The sequence below is a fragment of the Herpailurus yagouaroundi genome, unplaced genomic scaffold (genome assembly GCF_014898765.1).
Source record: "Herpailurus yagouaroundi ecotype Mexico unplaced genomic scaffold, PumYag 221, whole genome shotgun sequence".
Lineage (NCBI taxonomy): Eukaryota > Metazoa > Chordata > Mammalia > Carnivora > Felidae > Herpailurus > Herpailurus yagouaroundi.
The window spans coordinates 16065097-16089909 of NW_024412452.1; the positions used below are offsets into that span (position 1 = coordinate 16065097).

The 24813-nt window shown below is 38.9% G+C and overlaps 1 long non-coding RNA gene across 5 annotated transcripts in view; it reads left to right on the forward strand.

The window, feature by feature from the left end:
• The window catches only part of LOC121019088 (uncharacterized), a 525799-nt gene that overhangs the window by 402737 nt on the left and 98249 nt on the right, over positions 1-24813 (forward strand). The window lies entirely within an intron of this gene.

The window sequence follows — 24813 nt, forward strand, 5'->3', positions numbered from 1 at the left end:
TTTGAGTCATTAAAGCTTGAAGGTTGTCTTAGCCTGGATTCCACATGAAGCAAAATCTAAGAAAATGGCTATGTGTGAGTAGTTTATTTGGGAACATGTTCCCAGGGACCCAGAGTGAAAAATGGGAAGGAGAGAAAGCTCCACACAAGGACATCACTGTAGGTGACTGGTTGTTCAGTCTTGTGGGAACATGTTCTGGAGTAAGAAAGGGGCAAAGGAAGAAGCATTTACCCATGGACTTTCAATTTGCATTGGTGAACATTTCTTCCAACCTAGAAGTCATTCTTCCTACTTCTAGTATTCACATTTTTCTGGTACCAGTTGAGTTCTTAAAACACCCAATGTAGTGTTGCCAAAAAAGAAGCTTCATGTCTGCCGGAGGCAAGAGATATATAGCACTGGCCTGAAGCAAGGCTGTATTTACTGGAAACTTGCTGAAGCCTACACAGAACTATTTTTTGCAACAGCGGCTGACATAGGATGTTGGTATGGCTTTGAAGATCAGAAATGGTGGTTAAGAGTTCTCTAATAAAAAGGCTTTCAGACAGAAGACCTTGGTGGAGAAGCCATGAACCCTCAAAGGGTTAACAACTCAAGTGCTTAGTGCTTAGTCCTTAGTGGAACTAAGAGGTAGCACTGAAGCTATGAGACACAAGAAATCACCTTCTGAAGGACAAGTTTGGCTTGTTGGTTTCACTGTGTGCCTTGATAAGTGTGTCATTGTAGCATAAGGATATTCTGGGTACCCTGAGGTACCTTCTATGTTCCTTTGGTAGTATGCCTTTTAAAATGGCTCCCCTAAACTCCCACCTCCTGGAATTCACGCCCTTGTGTAATCTCTCCTTGTTTGTGGGCTGGACCCAGTGACCTGCTTCTAATGTGAAAGATAAATCCTAGAATACTGAGGGCCAAAGTGATTTCATTTATAATTTTTTTTTAGATTTGAGGGTTAGAAGGGGCCCAACAAGAATATAATCTCCAAGAGGGCACAGTTGGCCCTAGGTCAGTATTTGGCACATAATAGATGCTCAATCAGCACTTGGTGAATGAATATAATTGGGGGGGAGGGAGTGAATAAGTGATGATTAGTATTTACATCAAGGAGAGATCAAACCTAATTAGTTTTGAGTAATCAGGTAGCATGAGTAATCAAGATTTCTTCCAACGACCAGAGTGAGAAGTTAAAACTGCCCACATGGCACTGGAAAGATCATGGGACAAGTATTCAGAAACCTACTAGCTGTTTTGCTAAACTACTTTGAGCATTATTCTTTTTCTGCCAGAGGAGATGCTAATAATCATGATCTTACAAAGTCGCTTGAAGAAACAATATGTTTCTACATAAAAGTGCTTTACAAATCCACAAAGCACTGAACAACATTTGCTACTATTTGTCCCGCCTGCTCCAGCCCTCACCTATGACCTGCCATCCCTCTCCTTTGAGTTACAGCCACAGGGAAAATACCAGAGTCCCAGGGATCCGTTCTGTTTTTAACTCACTTTCCAAATGAAATCGTTTGGTTTTGCTCCTAAACCAAGGTGAAAGCAAGGTAGAAATGGAGAAAAGAACAAAGAGGAAGAAACTTGGATGGAGCAAATGTAATAACTTGCCGTGAAGACTTAGGAAGATTTAAATTGTTGCCAAGAACAAGAATGTGATATTTTTTCATGTGGGGCATATTTACTGATTAATTTCTTCTTTTGGTGTGGTTTGATGGAGCCTGAGAGGGAATATGAGAACCCTTCACCCAAGCTCTAGAATGTCTGATATTGCTTAGGACTTCACATTCCTCTGTGATTCCCACTGACTCAGCTCCAGGTTTGGATGTTTTTCCCCTAGTTTTCACCAAAATCATACCTGTAAGAAGGAAAACAGGCCTGGAAAATGGAAGTGGTTGAAGAGCTGTCAGCTCAGTGTCTTGGAGGGAGTCCCTGAACAGCAGTAGGAAGAAGGCAGCTCAGTTTGGAGAAGTGGGAAGAGAGTTGGGAATGGGAGATAAGGCAGGAATGGGGAAAGGCCAGCAAGCTATGAGTCCATGTCCTTCATAGATGCTCAGCTCTGTAAAGATCAGATGGCATCTGCTGTTCAATTACTGAAATATAGCTGTACCACCTGGGAAGTATGTGCTACCATCTGAAGGTCTACCTCCTGCCCTGGACACTGTGGGCCCTCCCCTAGAAGTCTACACCACTAGACAACCCACAATCCAGCAGTCAGAAGGATAATGCCTGGCTCGGTATGGCACCTCCTGGGCTTTGCTCTAGTGAGATGCCCTGCTTTTGAATTTATATCAGTTGCCCAGACTGCACTGCATCTGTGTTACAGCTGCCTAATATTGTTCCTATCTTAATGCTATTCTATGCTTTCTCCCTCCACTAGCTCCCACCCTCTGAACATAAGTGCATACATAGGTGCATGTGCACACACACACAGCACATGAATGCGTGTACACACAGAAGCCCACGGACACACACAGACACAGGTGTGTACATTCACACACAAACACCTGTGGATACATGCACACATGCACGGATGCACATACCTGCAATACGCACATGCATAGACACACACATGCACACACATTTACAGTCACTCTGCCCCAGCTTCACCACCTTCCCTCCACTTTCATTCTGTTTGCATCCAGCCCTCCCGCTGGGGCTCAGCTCCTGGGCCTCGCCTTGCAGAGACTGCAGAGGATGACTTCCTCCATGGGTGTGTTTCCCATGTATGCCCGATGTCAAGTTACTCCACTACTCCTGGAAACACTTAACATTTACAAATTGTTTATTTTATGCCAAAATATTTGTAAACCTCACTTTTCTCACATGCAAAATGATATTAATCATATCTAGTTCACACATTTGTTACGAAGAGTACATAAGGCAATGCATGTAAAGGATTAGCACAGCGCCTGGCTATACCAATTACAATAATTGGTAGCTGTTGCTATCATGGTATGTCTCATTAAGATTTTTATCATTGGGCTTGTTGTTTATCATTAGATTTTTTGAGTTTTGAATTCCCATATCCTTCTAGTTAACTTATCACAGCTTCAAAATGATGTCTATAGTAAAGGACAAAGAATATAAGAAAATGGTTCTCCTTTGTTTCTTCTTCTTAGCTTAATTTAGAAAGAAAAGGAGAGAGGCAAGTATGCTTAGAAGTTTGGGGTTAAATTTTTTTTTATTTATATATGAAATTTATTGTCAAATTGGTTTCCATACAACACCCAGTGCTCATCCCAAAAGGTGCCCTCCTCAATACCCATCACCCACCCTCTCCTCCCTCCCACCCCCCATCAACCCTCAGTTTGTTCTCAGTTTTTAACAGTCTCTTATGCTTTGGCTCTCTCCCACTCTAACCTCTTTTTTTTTTTTCCTTCCCCTCCCCCATGGGTTCCTGTTAAGTTTCTCAGGATCCACATAAGAGTGAAACCATATGGTATCTGTCTTTCTCTGTATGGCTTATTTCACTTAGCATCACACTCTCCAGTTCCATCCACGTTGCTACAAAAGGCCATATTTCATTTTTTCTCATTGCCACGTAGTATTCCATAGTGTATATAAACCACAATTTCTTTATCCATTCATCAGTTGATGGACATTTAGGCTCTTTCCATATTTTGGCTATTGTTGAGAGTGCTGCTATGAACATTGGGGTACAAGTGCCCCTATGCATCAGTACTCCTGTGTCCCTTGGATAAATTCCTAGCAGTGCTATTGCTGGGTCATAGGGTAGGTCTATTTTTAATTTTCTGAGGAACCTCCACACTGCTTTCCAGAGTGGCTGCACCAATTTGCATTCCCACCAACAGTGCAAGAGGGTTCCCGTTTCTCCACATCCTCTCCAGCATCTAGAGTCTCCTGATTTGTTCATTTTGGCCACTCTGACTGGCGTGAGGTGATACCTGAGTGTGGTTTTGATTTGTATTTCCCTGATAAGGAGCGACGCTGAACATCTTTTCATGTGCCTGTTGGCCATCCGGATGTCTTCTTTAGAGAAGTGTCTATTCATGTTTTCTGCCCATTTCTTCACTGGGTTATTTGCTTTTCGGGTGTGGAGTTTGGTGAGCTCTTTATAGATTTTGGAGACTAGCCCTTTGTCCGATATGTCATTTGCAAATATCTTTTCCCATTCCGTTGGTTGCCTTTTAGTTTTGTTGGTTGTTTCCTTTGCTGTGCAGAAGCTTTTTATCTTCATAAGGTCCCAGTAATTCACGTTTGCTTTTAATTCCCTTGCCTTTGGGGATGTGTCGAGTAAGAGATTGCTACGGCTGAGGTCAGAGAGGTCTTTTCCTGCTTTCTCCTCTAGGGTTTTGATGGTTTCCTGTCTCACATTCAGGTCCTTGATCCATTTTGAGTTTATTTTTGTGAATGGTGTGAGAAAGTGGTCTAGTTTCAACCTTCTGCATGTTGCTGTCCAGTTCTCCCAGCACCATTTGTTAAAGAGACTGTCTTTTTTCCATTGGATGTTCTTTCCTGCTTTGTCAAAGATGAGTTGGCCATACGTTTGTGGGTCTAGTTCTGGAGTTTCTATTCTATTCCATTGGTCTATGTGTCTGTTTTTGTGCCAATACCATGCTGTCTTGATGATGACAGCTTTGTAGTAGAGGCTAAAGTCTGGGATTGTGATGCCTCCTGCTTTGGTCTTCTTCTTCAAAACTACTTTGGCTATTCGGGGCCTTTTGTGGTTCCATATGAATTTTAGGATTGCTTGTTCTAGTTTCAAGAAGAATGCTGGTGCAATTTTGATTGGGATTGCATCGAATGTGTAGATAGCTTTGGGTAGTATTGACATTTTGACAATATTTATTCTTCCAATCCATGAGCAGGGAATGTCTTTCCATTTCTTTAAATCTTCTTCAATTACCTTCATAAGCTTTCTATAGTTTTCAGCATACAGATCCTTTACATCTTTGGTTAGATTTATTCCTAGGTATTTTATGCTTCTTGGTGCAATTGTGAATGGGATCAGTTTCTTTATTTGTCTTTCTGTTGCTTCATTGTTAGTGTATAAGAATGCAACTGATTTCTGTACATTGATTTTGTATCCTGCAACTTTGCTGAATTCATGTATCAGTTCTAGCAGACTTTTGGTGGAGTCTATCGGATTTTCCATGTATAATATCATGTCATCTGCAAAAAGCGAAAGCTTGACTTCATCTTTGCCAATTTTGATGCCTTTGATGGGGTTAAATTTAAATTAACTTTGCAGCTAATATTGATAGAAAACCAAAATAAGCTAAGAGTCTTTGAAGTTTATTCCTTCACAATGTCAAATTTCAGTTAAATCTCAACTAACAATTAAAATAACTTCAAGAGTTTCAGTTAAGGAGGAGGAAGATTCACAGTACAGCCTTCTTTCTGGAAGGTCACTACAGATTTTCCATACACCCCTTTGTGCAACACAAGGGGCATATAATACACCTATTATACTTCCAGGGATGACATTAGGAAAGTCTAAACTACATCCAAAGTGTACTTTACTCCTAATAATTAGAACTAGATGAACAGCTAGAAAAAAAAATGAACTTGCACAAACTAAATCGGCTCAGCTCTAACTGATCTAATGCAGTTTTCCAAAGAATAATTGATATTATATAATCATAACTGCCAGTTTATGTCACAAAAGTGACATTTGACACTTTCCTGCTAACCAGCCTAACATCATCAATTAAAACATTGCTTGTGTAATGACATTTCACCAGTCAGCTTAACATCATAAATTATGACATCACCTCTTTTATGAAAGCAGAAGACTGAAGAAAGGCGAATGGGAAGACAGTCTACTGAAGACTAGCATTCCTCTTTGATCTGTGCTGTTAGAATATTTTATGATCTAGTCATGTTTCCAGGGTGATTATTAGTTAGTAAATAAATTAATATATAAATAATTAAATAAACATTATAAAATCGTAGTGGAAGCCATAAGAACAAATTGTATATTTTCTAGTTCCCCTTAGTCATGATTCAACATCCCTGGATGGTGATAACAGGATTGTATTTCACAACTGAACTAAGAAATGGCTATTCTTGGAAGTCCCCGGAAAATGGGAAACAGGAAAGAAAACCTTTGGGTTTGGGCTTGAATTTGGAATAGTATATTTGTGTCTCACCAAACGCATTTAAAAACAATTTAAATGTCAGGAAGGTTGCATATTACCCGTAGGATTTCCAAAGGCTAACTACTTGTTTTTCACTTGAGACTCATAAGTATGTGCTATAGAAAATGTGACAGGAAGTAGATCTTGTAAGACAGAAGGCCCTGATCCCATAGAAAGAACATTCATTTTTGTCCATCTAGCATGCTCTATTTTAAGGCAAAAAAAGAGTTTTTTCCCAAACTGTTTATTGAGCACCTGCTAGGCCAATTGCTACAGGAGTAAGGAAACTGAGTCCAAGAGGAAGGGAAAAAATTGGTCTTTCCTTCAGTTCTGTGATCTTGCCATGATTAAGCATGAAAATGCCAGGCACGGTACCTCATATGTAATAGCTTGCGACTTAACAAGTATGTGGCGGGTGCCTGGGTGGCTCAGTTAAGCGTCTGACTTAGGCTCAGGTCATGATCTCTCAGTTCCTGGGTTCAAGCCCCGCACTGGGCTCTGTGCTGACAGCTCAGAGCCTGGAGCCTGCTTCAGATTCTGTCTCCCTCTCTCTCTCTGCTCCTTCCCCACTCTTACTCTCTCTTTCTCTCTGTCTCTGTCTCTGTCTCTCTCTCTCTTACACCCACACACCCACACACACACATAAAATGAATAAACATTAAAAAATTTTTTAAATAAATAAACCAGTGTGTGTTGCCTTCCCCTTTGTTTTACAGTTTGGTAGTAGAAGGATAAAGGTGTCAGTGTCTTAATCCACAATTTTCAAGAAAGTAATCAAACTCCTTCAAAGTCATTTATGTAATTAGGTATATGAATATCATAAGAATTTCTGAAGAGATATTTTTCTTTTTATACCATGCAGCTGAGCAGGGAAAACTGGAAGGAATAAGGTAGACATTCTTGACTTCTAGTGGCATTTGGCTTGGGACATACTACTCATGTGTCTTCTTTCAGGCTAACCTATATGTAAAATAAAAAGTAACTGCTACCAAAAAAAAGTGCCACCAAATAGGTCATTTTACGATTCTCACAGTTCTTCTTGGTGGTTGGGTTTTCAGTTCTTAAGCTCAGTCTTCGAATTCACTAGATTTGGAGTGAATTTGGAGTTTGCTACATCAGCCAATGGTAAAACAAAACAAGTAAACAAAAATAAAGAAGTTGCATGTATTTGAATATTTAAATTACCTTGATTGCACATAATTCACAAATTGTGCTTTATCTTGAATTTTTCTAACTGTGACGGGCAAGTTCAGGCCTTGACTGGCCCTGGGCAAAGTCCCACATTAAGCCACATGGCGTGACTACTTACATTGTTTGATGGTTGAATGCCAAAAACTACCGAAAGTTCAGGTTTATCTTGGGGTGGTTTTTGATGGATGCCTCATCCTGACAAGGAAGGGAAGTTTTTAGTAGTTTTCTCAGGGATTAAGAAGACATAGTACACGACTTTGTATCCTAAAAGATCTTCCTTTTATTCATTAGTTCTAAAATTTAGTCACATCATGAGATTTCTATTTGTTGATTTTTGAAGGAAAGTTAACCTTGAGAAAATCTTTGGGCTGAATATGGTAGGAATTAAGTCTGATATTTGTGATAAAAAGAAAAGTTACTGTTACCACTAATGATTGATTGCCATTTATAATAAAATATGCTAACTCCTCATATATACACACATATTTTGGATGAGGGGGTCAGCATTATTGTCTTTGTAGAATTCAGAATTTATAGAATGCTTTGGCATTGATGTTTGAGAATTGCTTACCCAGTTTTGATAATGAATTAATTCAATAGCAGACTTCAAAGTATGGTACAAATTCCAGATTTCCAAGTAATTTTATGTAAGCTGAGGCATGTTTGGCTACATTGGGACATGGATAAGTCTTTGAATTTTTTTGAAAGACTAGAGTTTTGGAGAAGGAAAGAAGTGCCCCAAGAAGTGGAAGGAGTTAGAAAGGCTCCAAGTGCGCCTGCTTTCTTCTTCAATGAGCAAAACATGAATGAGGTATCCAAACACTGGCACAAGGATATGTTCATTGCCATGAAAAGAGTTTTTAAATAACCGAATATGATTTCAAGCAAATGCTTGTAAACTCTCAGAGCATATCTTAGTCATGTCTATAAGGGGGCTGGGATTGCCTTCATGTCATTTCTTGACTTTTTTCCCCCCCAAAAGTTTTTGCTATGAATATTTATGCCTCAACTTCATTTACTGACTGAATTTCCACTCTGTTGGAATTATGCATCCCCATAGTGCACCCAAGAAAGGTGAGCAGTTAGAGGTGAGGAAAGAGATTTCCTGACCTTTCAGAAATAGCAAGCTACACTGGATTAAATACAGCCTGAGTGGGGTTACTTGTGGATTGGTGGAGTGTAATTACCTCAAAATTATCTCCGTGAAACAATTAGTGTGCAATAGATTCAGTGCCATATCTGTCATTGTTCTGAACTTCTGTTAAAGCATCTCACTTCGTCCCCAAATTGGGCAATTTGTAATTCTTACAGTAGGTGCTAGTGAGGGCCTCCGCATACTCCTCCTCCTGAGTGCAGACTTATTTACAGCTGTGCTTGTCAAGTGAGTTGTAAATGGGAAGGTGCTAGACTTGCCGTGATGGAAGCGTTTCCTTGGTGATAGAGCATTCACTAGACAAGCTTCCTGAGCCATCAGCTAGGTAGACAACAGCCCGCTCTCATTACAGCCCTCAAGTGTCCAGGCTGAAGGTGCTGGACTTGTGGCTCTCAGTCCCACAGCTGGTTCTTTTTACAACTGAACTTCAGGCAAAAGGAACTCAAGTTTGAACACAGTGCAAAAATGTACATTTTTGGAAGTCATTTCAGTTTCCTCTTGGCACTTTTATGACACTTCCTCGAGTGGAAGGGGCAGGTTTATTTCATCTTAGTTATGTTCCTGTTGAAATTTAGGAGGTATTTCTTAGGCTAAGTTACCATCTAAACCACAAGGATGCATTAGTCCCAGGTGGGGTGGCTGTTGTAGCTATTGTTTATTTTTATTTTTTTAATGTTTATTCATTTTTGAGGGAGTGAGGGAGGGGAAGAGAGAGAGAGAGGGTCTGAAGTGGTGCACTGACAGCAGAGAGCCCAACGTGGGGCTCCATCACGGCCTGAGCCGAAGTCTGGTGCTTAACCAACTGAGACCCCAGACACCCCTGTTGTGGCTATTGTTTGCAGGAAACATTCAATTTCTCCTTTAAAGAAGCTTCTAAGCAGTTATTTCTTCAACTAGTTAATAAGTTAAAAATATATGAGAAATCACAGTGTAATGGGATTATTTTTTCAGAGTTATTTTTTCTAAATCGATTATTTACTAGATAGCCCAAAGGTGGTGTTTGGGTAGTTAGGGTAAAGTGAAGGTATCAAATGAAGTTATATTTATACTTTATAAGAGCAACAATTTCTCTTACTCTGTGGAAGGAAATAGTATTTGCCTTAAGTAGTGAATAGAGACATTCTGATAAACAAACAGGAGCTGCTTATTCTGCAACTTGAATGGGAATCAAGTAATCCCAAAAAACGAGGACCCAAAAAGGTGTGTGAAAGACTGTCAGTGTTTAGAGTTCTTGAATAAAAAGGAACATAACATCATAAAATACATTTGTATTTGTTTTTACTATCTGTACCAATACAGTGAAAAAACAACCTGGATATGCTACAAAGTAAACAAGCCTAGGGAAGAAAAATGGCTTAAATGAGCATTCTTTTACTGAGAAAGCCATTTATTGATATTTATTAAGTACCAAGTACTGTATTAAGATTTCACATATCTTCACTAAGTCATTTATTTTACACAGCCATCTTTTCAAGTAATACCATCCTAACTCTGGATGTCTCAGCCTCAGAAAAATTAAGAAAGTGGGAAATGCTGCACAGCCAAGGAGTAATAGGGCTAAAGTATGAACTTAGCTCCAATTCCAAAGTTACAACTTCTTTTTACCATTTAATGCAGTGAGCAGCTTTCTAATACTGAGGAATACTGACAGAGACGGTTCTGTTAACATTCATTATGGGGGTGCTGTGAATTTGAGCCTATACCAAATAAGAAGTGGAATAAATTGATACAATTTAAGGGTTACTCATGAGAAGGGGGATGATCATATGCTTTAGTGGGGGGGAATGGTCACATTTATATGCTCAATTAATCTTAATGTTTAATTTATTAATTATGAGGACTATCTGAACAGGATTCAAGCATTAGTTTTTTTGTTTTCTTGTTGTTTTTTTCATCAGCTTGGCTTGCTTTGGAAGGCCTTATTTTTTTTTAGTGTTTACTTGTTTATTTTGAGAGAGAGAGAAAGAGAGAGAGAGCAGGGGAGGGGCAGAGAGAAAGAGAGAGAGAATCCCAAGCAGGCTCTGTGCTGTCAGCAGTCAGCACAAGCCCCACACCATAAGATCGTGACCTGAGCCGAAATCGAGTTGGCCGCTTAACTGACTGAACCACCCAGGCACCCCTCAAGCATTAGTCTTATGCAAGACTTTTCAATTTCTCTGCTTTCACACAAGACTGCCTTAAGTGGAGGGTGCAGCATTATCTTATTTTTTGTTGCAGACGAAACTGAAACAGGATTTCTCAGACTAAACTACTGTCCAGTGAAGCTCAAAGATCAATGGCATACTGATGTGCAATTGCAATCTCTATACGTTTTTCTCTTGTTGTTAAATAAGACTTTGTTTTGTGTTTAAAAGTTACGAATTTTGTCACAAATTTCCCTGGTGTGAGTGTGTGTGTGGCATGTCATTGGTATGGTAGGAAATATGTTGAACTTGAAGCAGAAAGTGTCTGTTGGCTTTGGTTCATAGCCGTTCAGGGTGCTGTTTCAGTTGGGTTAGTCCCTTGGTGAATTCAGGCCTCCCTTCCCTCATCTGTCAGGAGCATGATCTAGGAAACTTCATTCAGCCTTCAGCTCTATCTACACTAGAAAGTTGTACTTCTGGAAAATTTATTTGTGTGACTATATAGTTTAAAATATTTTCTTAAAGTATAACTGAAAGCCTAACCACATAAGGTTAGACTCTTTTTTTATTGTGCAGAGCCCATGGCTATTACTTTTTATTCTTTAATGAGCTTTAATGGGATGTAGTACTTAAATTCTTCCCCAGTTATTCAAATGTGTTTTTCAGAATGATTCTTATTTAGACAAACTGAATTAGGAATATCTGCTCAGCACTATTTTCTTCTGTAACAAGCATTTAAAAAAATAATCATAAATCCAAGGCTTTTGTAAGGTTGGCAGGTTCATGATACTGGTAGTATATGTTCCACCTACATGAGGATCTAGAACACATATTCCCAATATAAGATGTTGAAACTTCTTCCACAATTTTGAACTTCTAAATGACTTCAGATTTAGGGAGGCTGGGTGGCTCAGTTGGTTAAGCATCCAACTCTTGATTTCAGCTCAGGTTGTGATCTCAGAGTTTGAGAGTTCGAGTGCCACATCAGGCTCCATGCTGACAGTGCAGAGCCTGCTTAGGATTCTCTCTCTCTTCCTCTTTCTGTCCCTCCCCTGCTCACTCTCTTTCTCTCAAAATAAAATAAACTTCCAAAAAAAGTTTTTTTAAAATAAATGACTAAAGATTTCACTTTGTTTACACTCACTTTCTGGTGATCTCACTCAGTTTTTTTTATTTTTTTAATGCTTATTTATTTTGAGAGAGAGAGAAAGAGGCAGAGCACGAGGCGGGGAGGAGGGACAAAGAGAGAGGGAGACACAGAATCCCAAGCAGGCTCCAGGCGCCAAGCTGTCAGCACAGAGTTGGATGCAGGGCTTGAACTCACAAACCGTGAGATCATGACCTGAGCTGAAGTTGGACGCTCTACCGTCCTGTGACCTGTGACTCAACTGAGGGAGAATAAAAGCTCCAAACCAGGGGGGTGCATGTGCAGATAAATGGAACTACATCTCTATGTCTCCTGGCCCGTAGTAATAGTAAGACGCCATCAATTAGAAGCTGCATCCCAATTTCAGAGACATTAAAATGTTTAAAAACATCCTGGAACCAAAAATGGATGTATTCTCCACCACTACCCACAAGACCCAAGCCACCATCATCTTTTACCTGCCTGTTTGTTGCACCCTAATTAGTTTGCCTATTTCTCTACATGCTCCTCTATAATCTTTTCTCCACATAGCAGGCTGACTCTTTCACATTGTGAATTCAATTTCCTTGAGCACACTAAGCGTAATTATAATTCAGGGCCTTTGCACTTGTTGGTTCCTCTTCCTGAAATGCTCTTGTCCCAGATATCCATATGTCTCACCTCCTCATCTCTTTTAAGCCACTGCTCAGATGTTGCCTTCTCAGAAAGGACTTTCCTGACCATCTGCTTAAAGATTTCTCTGCCCCCATACTCTGTTTCCTTGCTGAAGTTTTCCCCATAACACTTATTAATAGATATTAAAATAAATATTTTATACACATATACAAATATAAGTATTTATATGGTTATATAATATATATTGTGTAATGTTGCACTGTTTTCTACTCCATAAATATCTAGATATCTAATAGATAGATAGATAGATAGATAGATGATAGATAAATACTTAGATAAACATTGATTTCTGTATTGTCTCCTCCCGCTATAGAGGAAGCTCCAAGAGGACAGGAAAGCTGTTTTGTTCCCCAGGCCCAAAACAATGACTTGCACATAAATGGTACATAGTAAACATCTGTGGGATGTAAACATGTGATAAAAATGGGTTAAATGTAGTGAAATAAATAACAAAATTGCCATAGAACGTGAAGAGTAGGGTAAAAAACCCTGGGTATCTTTCGCTGGATATAAACTCTGTTCAAACTGTGACCATGCTATAAACCCAAGGTTGGAGGAATAAATAGGATAACCATTAAAACAAACCCATCAGCACCCACTCTTCCCTGCTACTGATTGTTATTAAGACTCCCGGGGGGGGGCGCCTGGGTGGCGCAGTCGGTTAAGCGTCCGACTTCAGCCAGGTCACGATCTCGCAGTCCGTGAGTTCGAGCCCCACGTCAGGCTCTGGGCTGATGGCTGAGAGCCTGGACCTGCTTCCGATTCTGTGTCTCCCTCTCTTTCTGCCCCTCCCCCGTTCATGCTCTGTCTCTCTCTGTCCCAAAAATAAATAAACGTTGAAAAAAAAATTAAAAAAAAAAATAAAATAAAATAAAAAAAGACTCCCAGGGGAAGAACACAGGGGATAAACAGAAATTAACACCACTATTTCTGGATGCACTGAACTTCCATGGTATTCAGAATGAACACGTGATGAGATGCTAGCATTCAGAGACCTCCCAGCAAATGGAATCCTATCAGCCCTCCAGAACATGCCAAATGTCATCTCTTCCTTGGTCTTTCATGCTCACATTCTTCCTTTTTATTTGTCTTATTCCAATGGTTTACAAAATAATGCACACTTGATTTTACTATTTCTGTACATAAACCTTTCCTCCATCAGCACTGTAAATTTCTGATAAGGAGGAACCTCATCTTCCATCTATACAGTATCGTTTTACAGTCCCCAGCATAGGGAAATTTGGAAAATTTACTTGCCAAGAATTGCATTGGATTGGAGGTCACAGGCACTACGGAGAAAGTAGTGAATATCAGTCAAATTGCTTGGTGGAGAATTTAGCCTGTCCACATTTGTCTCTCATTTTAGGGTAAGAGTGAACTAAGTAACCTTCGTGTACTTCTACTCAGAGATACTTTGGTAGTTGGTAGTTATGGAATGAAGCTGGCAAGTATACAGTGAAATTCTACGTTTTGTTTTTGTTTTGTTTGCAGCTGATTGTCCATCATAGGTAGAGTCAGCTTCATCTCGACAACAATATCCACCTTAATTCTAGCCCCAGTGAACTGCTCTTTAGCCCGGAGACTATCCACTTAGAGAAATTTCCTAAAATCCTCTCTGGAAGAAGCATCTTTTGGCAGCAGCTTGTCTTGAAGGCAATTTGAGTCATTATCATGATGAATCTTAAGTGACTTCTGCTATTTAATTTTTCACCTTCTGGTTCTTTCTTTTTAATCTTGCTATTCTGCATTGTATTCAGAATAAAAATCAAATAAAAATAAAATTGAAATTTTAGAAATCATAAACAAAAATGAAACAAAGGAGTTTTGAGAATCTTTTTTGGCTGGAACCTTACTACACAATTTCATCTTTTATTATGCAACCATATATTTACCTGATGTTCAGTGGTTGTACTGAATAGAGATCATCAATTTAAATAATTCATATACTTATAAAAGGATTGGATGATTTGTGATATGAAAAGACAACGTTGTTTCAGTGGTTCAGCTGCACTGTGACTGAATGCAGAATTAAAGTGATCTTTGGAAAGGTAGAGTGGCCCATATAGCTATTGTTTAATTCCATTTAAAAACTTTAATTTTTTAAACATTTATTCATTTGGGGGGGAGGGGGAAGGGGAAGAGAGAGCGAGGGAGACACAGAATCCGAAGCAGACTCCAGGCTCTGAGCTGTCAGCACACAGCCCTACATAGGGCTGGCACTCATCAACAGCAAGAACATGACCTGAGGCAAAGTCGGCCACTTAACCAACTGAGCCACCCAGGCGCCCCATCCATTTAAAAACTTTAGAACTCAGTGTATCATCCTTTGCAAGGTGGGCAGTATCACTGCTGCACAACACACACATTTATTGTGTGTGAATGGAATTCCTGCAACAGTTGCCTCCTGACATTTACAGAGTACAATTTTGGCTGGTGCCTCCTGAAGACCTGCAGCCCTGAGGAGTCAAGGTTTGAAGAGTCAAGCTGAGATCATTGGAGGGGGAAATCTTCAGGCCTCCTGCTTAATTCCATGGAAAGTTCTCACTGATGCTACCCTGAAATCAATGATTTTTGCTTGCAATTTTAAAATAAAAAGAGAAACACAAATAATAAAATCATCAGATTCAAGACTGAATGGACGTGATAAAAACTCTTCAATGAAAACGTAAAAAAATTTTAAGTAAATAATGAAAAACTAAGTGGCATTAAATAAAAAGTAAAAGCAAAAGGTCCACTTAATGAAATGATAAAGTGAATAGTGATTAGTGAAAATAAGATCAACTAACAAGAAGGAAAAGTGTAAAATGATGACTGACTGACTGAATGAATATATAAATAAAATAGAACTCAGGGCCAACTCATGGTTCCAGGAAACTCCCTAGATATGGGATTCAAGGCCTGAAGAAATAGCCCCTGTCCAGAAAGCCCTTGCAAGTCTGGTTTCCTTTTCCTGTGCCATCCATCCTTTCTCCTCCTCAGCAGATCAAGAGGTCAGGATGGTTGAAGAAGCAGTGAGCACATCCACAAAATCTATTTTATATGTACATAAATTCTTTAGATGACCGTGAAATTCAAAAGCTAGAATTGAAAAAGAAAAAATATCTGATAAAGCTATCTTTATAGGAACACATGCTCATATGACAAACTTCTCAATAAACTAAAAATAGAAGGGAACTTCCTCAACCTGATAAAGGGAATCTATCAAAAATCTGTAACAAACAACATATTGAATGCTGAAACACTAGGGGATTTTCCCCTTAAGATCAGGGATAAGACAGGAATGTCTAATCTCACCACTAATACTTAATATAATATTAGAGGTTCTGGGCAATTGGATAAAGGCAAGAAAAAGAAACAAAGGGACCCAGATTGTAAAGGAAGAAATAAAATTCTCTTTAGCAACTGACATAATAATCTATGTGTAAAATCCTACGAAATCTCCCAAAAAGCTTCTAGAATTAATAAATAAGTTCAGCAAGTTTGCAGTTTACAAAACAAAAATCAATTACATTTCTACTGACTAATCATTAACAGTCGTAAACTGAATTTTAAAAATCAGTATTATTATATTAGCTTAGAAGTAGGAAATATCTAGGGATAAATCTGACAAAAGATGTGCAAAACCTATACACTAAAATTTACAAGACATTGCTGAGAGAAATTAAAGAAGACTCAAGTAAATTGAGAGATATACCGTGTTCATGTATTGAAAGACTCTATACCCTCAAGATGTCAATTCTCCCCAAAACTTATCTGTAGATTCAATACAATACAAATCAAACCCTAGCAAGATTTTGTAGAAATTGGCCAACTTATTCTCAAATTTATAAAGAAATTCAAAGAACCTAAATAGCCCAGATAACTTTGAAAAAGTAAACAAAGCTCAAGGGCTTATAATTACCTAGCTTCAAAATTTATTCAAAAGCTATAGTGATTGTGGCATTGACATCAATACAGACAAATGGATCATTGGAACAGAATTGAGAGATCAGAAAATAGATCCATATATATGGTCCATTTATTTTTAACAAAGTATAAAGACAGTTTATCTATCTATCTATCTATCTATCTATCTATCTATCTATCTATATCCTTTTAAAGTTTATTTATTTTGAGAGAAAGAGAGAGTGAGGGCAGGGGAGGCACAGGGAGAGAGGAAGACAGAGAAGCCCAAGCAGGCTCCATGCTCAGTGTGGAGTCCAAGGTGGGGCTCAATCTCACCACCATGAGATCATGACCTGAGTCAAAATCAAGAATCAGTCACATAACCAACTGAGCCACCCAGGTGCCCCAGCACAAAGGCAATTTAATAGAGAAAGGATTATCTTTTCAACAAATGGTGTCAGAATAATTGGATGTCCATTTGAAAATAAAAACAAAACCTAGATCAGTATCATTCATGTATACAAATATCAACTCAAAGTCAATCATAGGCCTAAATGTACGACTTAAAACTTCTGGGGAAAAAAATAGGAGAAAATATTTGTGAACTTGTGTGAGCCCATCTGTGTTAGATTTCTTAGATGTAACACCAAAACATAATCCACTAAGTGAAAATTGGATAAATTGGACTTTATCAAAAATAAGAAGTTCTGCTCTTTGGAAGGCACTGTGAATGAAAAGATAAGACACAAAGTAGGATAAATTATTTGCAAATCACATATCTGATAAAGAACTTGTATATACAGTATGAAAAGGACTCTAATTCAATAATAAAAAACCAAACAACTCAATTAAAAATGGTTAACAAATTTGAACAGATACTTCAGCAACATGTATGGATAACAAAAATACATGAAAATGCTCAACATCATTAATCTTGTTTTTTTTTAGTTTTTTTTTTTAGTTTTTTTAATTTTATTTTTTTAATTTATATCCAAATTAGTTAGCATATGGTGCAACAATGATTTCAGGGGTAGATTCCTTAATGACCCTTACCCATTTAGCTCATCCCTCCTCCCACAACTCCTCCAGTAACCCTCTGTTTGTTCTCCATATTTAAGAGTCTCTTATGTTTTGTCCCCTTCCCTGTTTTTATATTATTTTTGCCTCCCTTCCATTATGTTCATCTGTTCTGTGTCTTAAAGTCCTCATATGAGTGAAGTCATATGATATTTGTCTTTGACTAATTTCGCTTAGCATAATACCCTCCAGTTCCATCCACATAGTTGCAAATGGCAAGATTTCATTCTTTTTGATTACCGAGTAATACTCCATTGTGTGTGTGTGTGTGTGTGTGTGTGTGTGTGTGTGTGTGTGTATACACATACCATATCTTCTTTATCCATTCATCCATCGATGGACATTTGGGCTCATTCCATACTTTGGCTATTGTTGATAGTACTGCTATAAACATTGGGGTGCATGTGTCCCTTCAAAACAGCATACCTGTATCTTGGAAAAATACCTAGCAGTGCAATTGCTGGGTCATATGGTAGTACTATTTTTAATTTTTTGAGGAACCTCCATACTGTTTTCCAGATTGGCTGCACCAGTTTGCATTCCCACCAACAATGCAAAAGAGATCCTCTTTCTCCACATCCTCACCAACATCTGTTGTTGCCTGAGTTGTTAATGTTAGCCATTCTGACAGGTATAAGGGGGTATCTCATTGTGGTTTTGATTTTTATTTCCCTGATGATGAGTGATGTTGAACATTTTTTCATGTGTCAGTTGGCCATCTGGATATCTTCTTTGGAGAAGTGTCTATTCATGTCTTTTCCCCATTTCTTCACTGGATTACTTGTTTTTTGGGTGTTGAATTTGATAAGTTCTTTATAGGTTTTGGATACTAACCCTTTATCTGATACATCATTTGCAAATATCTTCTCCCATTCTGTCGGTTGCCTTTTAGTTTTGCTGATTGTTTCCTTTGCTGTACAGAAGCTTTTTATTTTGATGAGGTCCCAATAGTTCATTTTTGCTTTTTTTTCCCTTGCCTCCGGAGACATGTTGAGTAAGAAGTTGCTGTGGCCAAGATCAAAGATGTTTTTGCCTGCTTTCTCCTCAAGGATTTTGAAGGTTTCCTGTCTTACATTTAGGTCTTTCACCCATTTTGCGTTTATTTTTGTATTCAAAATCATTAATCTTTAGAGAAATGCAAATTGAGGCTACAGTAAGATACTACTATAGTTTTTAGGATGGCTAATATTAGAAGGACAGGTCATATCAAGTGTTGGAAAGAATATGGAGCAATAGGAATTCTCATACACTGTTGGTGAAATGTAAAATGATACAATCAGTTTAGCAAACAGTTTGCCAGTGTCTCAAAAAATTGAGCATATACCTACCACATGATCTAGCATGCGATTACCCAAAAGATATGAAAGCATATGTCTAGACAAATACTTATACATGAATGTTCATAGCAGCTTTATTTGTATATCTGAAAACTGGCAACTTAAGTGTCTGTCATCAGGTGAATGAATCAAAAAATTGTATATTCATACAGTGGAATAGTACTGAGTAATAAAAAGTAATGATGCATGCAACAATATGGACGAATCTCAAAATAATTATACTGAGTGAGAGAAGCTAGAGGGAAAAAAAGAGTATACACTGTATGAGTTCATTTATTAAAAAAATTACAGTAAATACAAACTAATCTAGAGTGACAGAAAGCATATAAGTGATTTTCTGGTAATTGGTGGGAGAGAGGCTGGGGAAGGGTGGAAATGAGCACTTAGCAGGGAGCATGAAGAAAACTTCTAGGATTGATGGATACATTCATTGTCTTGATATGGTAATGATTTCTCAGGTGAATATATGTCAAAAATTATTATAGTGTACACTTTTAATGTGTACAGTTTATTTTATCATCTATACTTCATTAAAATTGTTAAAACTTTATAAAAAGTGTTTAATTAGAGAACCAGTATGTTCAATTCATTTGGTAAATACTGATTGGATTCTAGCTACGGATCAATTTTTTAAGTGACATTTAGAAATACTCCTTCTACTGGCTCTATGTCAGATGAATTTGAAGCTGAAGAAACTAGCAAGACAGCAATTCAGAGAGAAGGCATAGGCTCTGGAATTAGAGAGGACCATGCTCTTCCACTTGACCTGCATGACATTTGGAAAGTTAACTAATTTCTTTGAGCTTCAATTACTTTATCTGCAGGAGGGGAAAGCACCTATCCTACCATCGTGCAGTGTTTAGAAATCATGCACATAAAGTATTTTGCAAAAGTGGCCACTCCTTATAGGAGAGTAAATAGAAGCCAAGAGAAGGAGTTCCTTTCTTTCTCCTACTTTCTGACCTTCCCCCTAGTGCCTCTATGACAGAGTCTGACAGCAAGCCAGCTGGCAAGCAAGCCCGGAAAAATAAGTTTGCTAACCCCCAGCCCTGGCAGAACAGAACAGAACAGAACAGAATGTAAAAGTGCAGGACTAGGAAGCGACAGGTAAATAACTAGCACAGTATCTACAGGAGTAACTGCAGAGAGAGAACAGAGAAGGTGGAAACTGACAATGGAGAAAGAGAAGTGGTTGGAAAGAAGTAAATGAGAAAAACTGTCCCAGAAGTCCAATGAAGAAGAGAGCTCAAAAAGGTGATGCTTTCAGTGGTGTCCAATCCTAGGGAGAGGGCACGGTCTAACAGAGGGTCATTGGATTTGTCAATTAGCAGTCCTAATGACCTTGAGAATCTAGCAGTAGCTTTTCAACTATTGTAGGAGCAGATGCCAGATTTCAGAAACACTTATTTCAGGATATAAGATGGCGGTCCTAAGCTACCCATTGCTGAAGTTTAACATAAAATGGAGAAATCAACTGGCTTTTACACCTTTCTAAGAAACTGGACCTGCCTAGGGTGACCAATCCATACCCATTTCCCAGGACTTTCCTAGTTATAGCTTGGAAATACCCTGCTCCTGGAACCCCTCAGTTCCAGCCAGGCAAGTTGAGATGGATGGCCACTGTGACCCTGGTTGTCTTAGAGAATGTTCACAAATGAGCTCTATTCAGGCTTCAACAAAGGAAACAAAAGATTTTGTTACTTGACAATACTAAGGTATTTCCAGCATAACCCTTGTCCCCCAGCTCACTAATAGTGCAGTCATTCCACTTGACTTTAAATGTGATTCTTCCCCATCCAGGTTTCACCCTCTTTAGTCCATCTGTTGGCTACAACGACATCCCAAGAGAAGTATTCTCCTACTTGGCTTTTCAAGCTCAACCTTTTCACGACACCCCAGTTAATTAATATCTGCCCTGGGTCAGCCTGGAGGAAAACGCATTGAGCTTAGAGATTTCCATTTTAACATTGAACCCCAGGAAGGAGCAAGGCAAATTTATACCAGTGGGTCTAATTGCTAGAAAGGTAATTCCGCAAAGATGGAAATCAGCTGAAAGATTAACACTGCTATACCAGCTTGAGTGCCCTGGCTAACAGAGAGAAAATAATGTTTCAATTAAATGAAAGGATACTGAATTAGGTAGATTACTCAGGAGACTGGTAATGGAATACAGAGCCTTTCACCTCCAGGTCACCATTACTAATATGGTCCAGGGCAGTTCTAGACCATAGTTTTGAGGGGCTGATGGCTCACCCCAGCCCTTGCTGTCTGCAGTACGTGATGAACTGGTCTCCCAAAGCACCTGCATCAGCCTCAAAGGTCACTGTGGTTCATTGAAGATGTAAGAGGAAGTAAAACCCCCTGTTTGGAGAGGAGGGGCTGACCATGAGGATGGCTAAGGGCTAAATCAGACAACAGAAAGTGCTACGGGGAAATTGGGATGGGGGGAATGATTCAAAATGGGGAGCCATGCAGAAGAAAGAAATCACATTTCAACTCACATACGAGGGAGTTAACTGAGTTAACCTGAATTTAGAGTGGGCTGGAAGTGAAAGTGGTGATTAACGGTTTGTTCTTTGTGTGTATTGGGAGGGGAAGGCTAAGGAGGAGGAGATCTGCATTAAAAGTCAAAAGTTGGAGGTCAGAACTGGATGAGCAAAACTGAGTCATGAAATTACGTGTTATCACCCACGTTTGAATATGTCCCAGGGCTTATCTTACTCCACAAAATATTACCACAGGCGGATAAAGTCTGATATAAGGAGATTAGCTTAATTCCCTATGCCAGTGTAACAATAATCCTCCCCCATAATGGAACCCATATGTCAGCTGGGGTCTCCCTGCCCAGATAAGATTGTCTCAAACTTTACATTCTGAACCTTGTGGGAGTCTAAGAGAGACCCCAATATTCCTGCAAATTCTCAGAGGTTCTTATGGTTACCTCTGTATCTAAATTCCCACTTCTGAGTAAGTTCAGTGTGTGGGTTATCTTGCCACTCTGGGACTGCTGTGTCCAAGAGACTCTAAATGAGAAACTCAGATGCTTCCTCCATCTCCACAATCACTGTATTATTCTAAGATATTTATGCTCACAGAGATTTCATTCAAAATGGGATGTGAGGCATGGAAGGGAGGAGGATGTTTCTATTACAGCAACATGGGCCAAAATGGGGGCAGTCCCCGATCTTAAAAGTCTCAGAATACTCCACCACTGGAGACATTTGTTTGGCTCCCTCACCTTATTCTGTACATCTGCCTGATACTGTCCAACTACCTCTCTCTTTTCCCTTGACCTTCAAGATTGCTTCAGAAACCCCTCATCCTTCATATTTCTGTTGTGGTTCTCACTTCCAAAGATCTCTGGAACAACTCACTGAGGCTCCCAGCAAGGCAAAATTACCTCCAGGCCAGGAATCCACCTTCTAGAGGAGAGGGGGGAGTCTGGATTTTAAGATTTTTTTTTTTCTCCTCACTACCGTTGTATACCAAAGAACCATTTCAACAATAGCCCAAAACTTCCTGATTGAGTTCATTTCTTGCAATATAAAACAGAAATATGGGCATGTAGCAGTTAATGTTCAAATACATATTTGCAGATTGAATTCCCCCAAGTAGAAGACATAACTAGAATTTTGGCACCTTGATGAAGAATCCTAGCATGGGATAATGACAGAACGGGGATGGGCTATGGGCATGCTAATAGACATGAACAATCCCATAGTAATTCTAAATTGATGAAAAAAACCGTTAATAAAGTCAGTTTGGGGAAATTGGGCTTAAAAGGGATTAATTAGGGTCTGAGTTCCTTGTAACGTGTTTCTGATGGTGGGGGAAAACAGATTTGTTATCTCACTATAGATGGCAGGTTTAGCATCATCAGCTTCTGGAAAATCTATAGGCTTCAAAGTTGTTTTCTGGAAATGTAATTGTGATGAGTATAGTTTTTCACTTTTTAATTACATGTTATAGAAATGTACGCTTTAAACATAAGATACCACTTAAAATACCTTAGTTCTCATCTAATTCAAACCTTCATTTTATGGATAGGGAAACTGAGGTCCTAAGAGGTTGATGGCCCTGGAGTAGGAAAAGGGAGCTGTTCTCCTCATCTGCCCTTGTTACCATCCCCTGGGTCTCATGCATTAATGCCTTGTAGATTTATAAGAGCAAAAATGATTTATGAATTCTGGAGAATGACAACAAGGAGAATTTTAAAAACATATGTTTAAGTATTCTATGCCCTTGATTTGATGGGAGATGTAAGAGAGCAGGGGAAAGTTGACCTATAGATCATCTGGATAATCCAGCTGGGCAAATAAGACAGCTTTTCATTAGCTAGGTACTTTGGAGTAGCTGGGATATTTTTATTCTGGTAATGGAGAGATAGATATGGCCTCTGGGAACAGTTCTTGGAAATTGTACTTTCTCCAGATGCTCAATTTGGGTGTGGGACAGATTGGTTTCAAGGCCAAGAGCAACAAACATTACCACAAGCCCACTGGTCAGAAAGCTGTGGATCTTCAAAGGTCTGGAGGCTTGCCACGAGACCTTTGGGTTTTTGTCATCAGTCTCTACAGCAACCTTACAACTTTCTAGACAGCAATAGTCATCAAAGTTGATGTTCAATAGAGTCAGCTCAGGTAGGAATAAGCCATGGCTGGTGAGCTCTGGTAGTTAGTGCCCCTCTCTGGACACTTAACCTTATCAGGCTGCAAGACAGGCATTTAGTGAGACATCAGTCATTTCCCTAGTGGTTTCCTAGCGCTCAGTGGGAGGTAATAAAGTTCCTTCTGCCCCAGGGTTCCAACACTTACTGGCAGAAACTGGTTGAATAAACAAGGTCAGGGAGTATTTTTAAGTTCACAATATGGTCCTGATAACTGATTATCTCTATAAAGCCACTGAATATTAATTTTTATTGAATACATATTTTCAAAAGCATACTTGGAAATCTCAAGTTTGGAGGTAGAGAGGGTTAAGTCAAGACATTAGAAATGTATTACTGGCAAATATATCAGCAATAGACATGCATTAAGATTTTACACCCTGGAAATATAGACGTAGTATGAAGAGTGTAGACACTTCCTACCCACATCTGTATAGCAGCATGTCTACAGGGAAACAGACTATATGCAAGTTCATAAGAAACAGACACTATGTGCAGCAAAATATGCACTCACAAAATGTGACTCAAGTGTCAGGAAACACTAACAGATAAGTGCCCTCTTTCCTGCCCGACTTGGATGTGCATCAAACTTTCACGTATGGTATGTAGCACTTGCCTTAATTTGGGAAAATCTGAATTCCAGAATTTTGTTGGAAAAGAATTTCTGTTTTAAGAATGTACTTACCTATGTATTTCAGTAAACTCACTTATAATCTGATTTTAAAAAGTAAGTGGCTCATCCTTAAATATGGATTCTTTAGACTCTGTTTTACCAACCATTTTATAATCTAATTTATAAATCTAATCTAATTTACTTTTCAACGATGTAAAATTAGGTCTCAGCCCATCTCCTAACCAGAGATCTCAGTTTTACTGAGTTTGCTATTCTCCTTCAGTACTTTCGTTGCACTTCTAAATGGTTTTTATATGCCACTTATTTTTTTCTTCTCTCTTTTGTTTATTTGTTTTGCTTTTCGAGGAACATCTTGAACTGAAATGAGTTAAGTATGTCAAAGTCAGTTATAGATTGACTGGGAATGACAACTGAAGATATGATAGAAAAGATGTAATAAGAATTTTCTCTCACAAAAAGTATGTGTTTTTCCCAACTGTTCCCATTAGGAAGACAGCACAAGTTTTTATATAACTCAACTTATTTTATAGGCAGGACTAGACGCTAAATCAGAGGACTACCTGCCTTCATCACTGTCAAGCCACCACAAATGCTCCCCTGCTGAATTGCTTTGAAGGAAAGACTGATATATGATTAACACTTGGTCTAGTCTGATGGCCAAGTATAGTAAATGCTGGGACCCAATCTGTTGCAACACTCAATCTCCAACAAAAGAAATGGTTGCATTAATATTCTTAGGCTGCTCATTGAATCTCATCACTTACCAGAAGCCTAGAGAGAAAAGACCACTGACTGCTAAAGATTGTGAAAGCACATGTGCG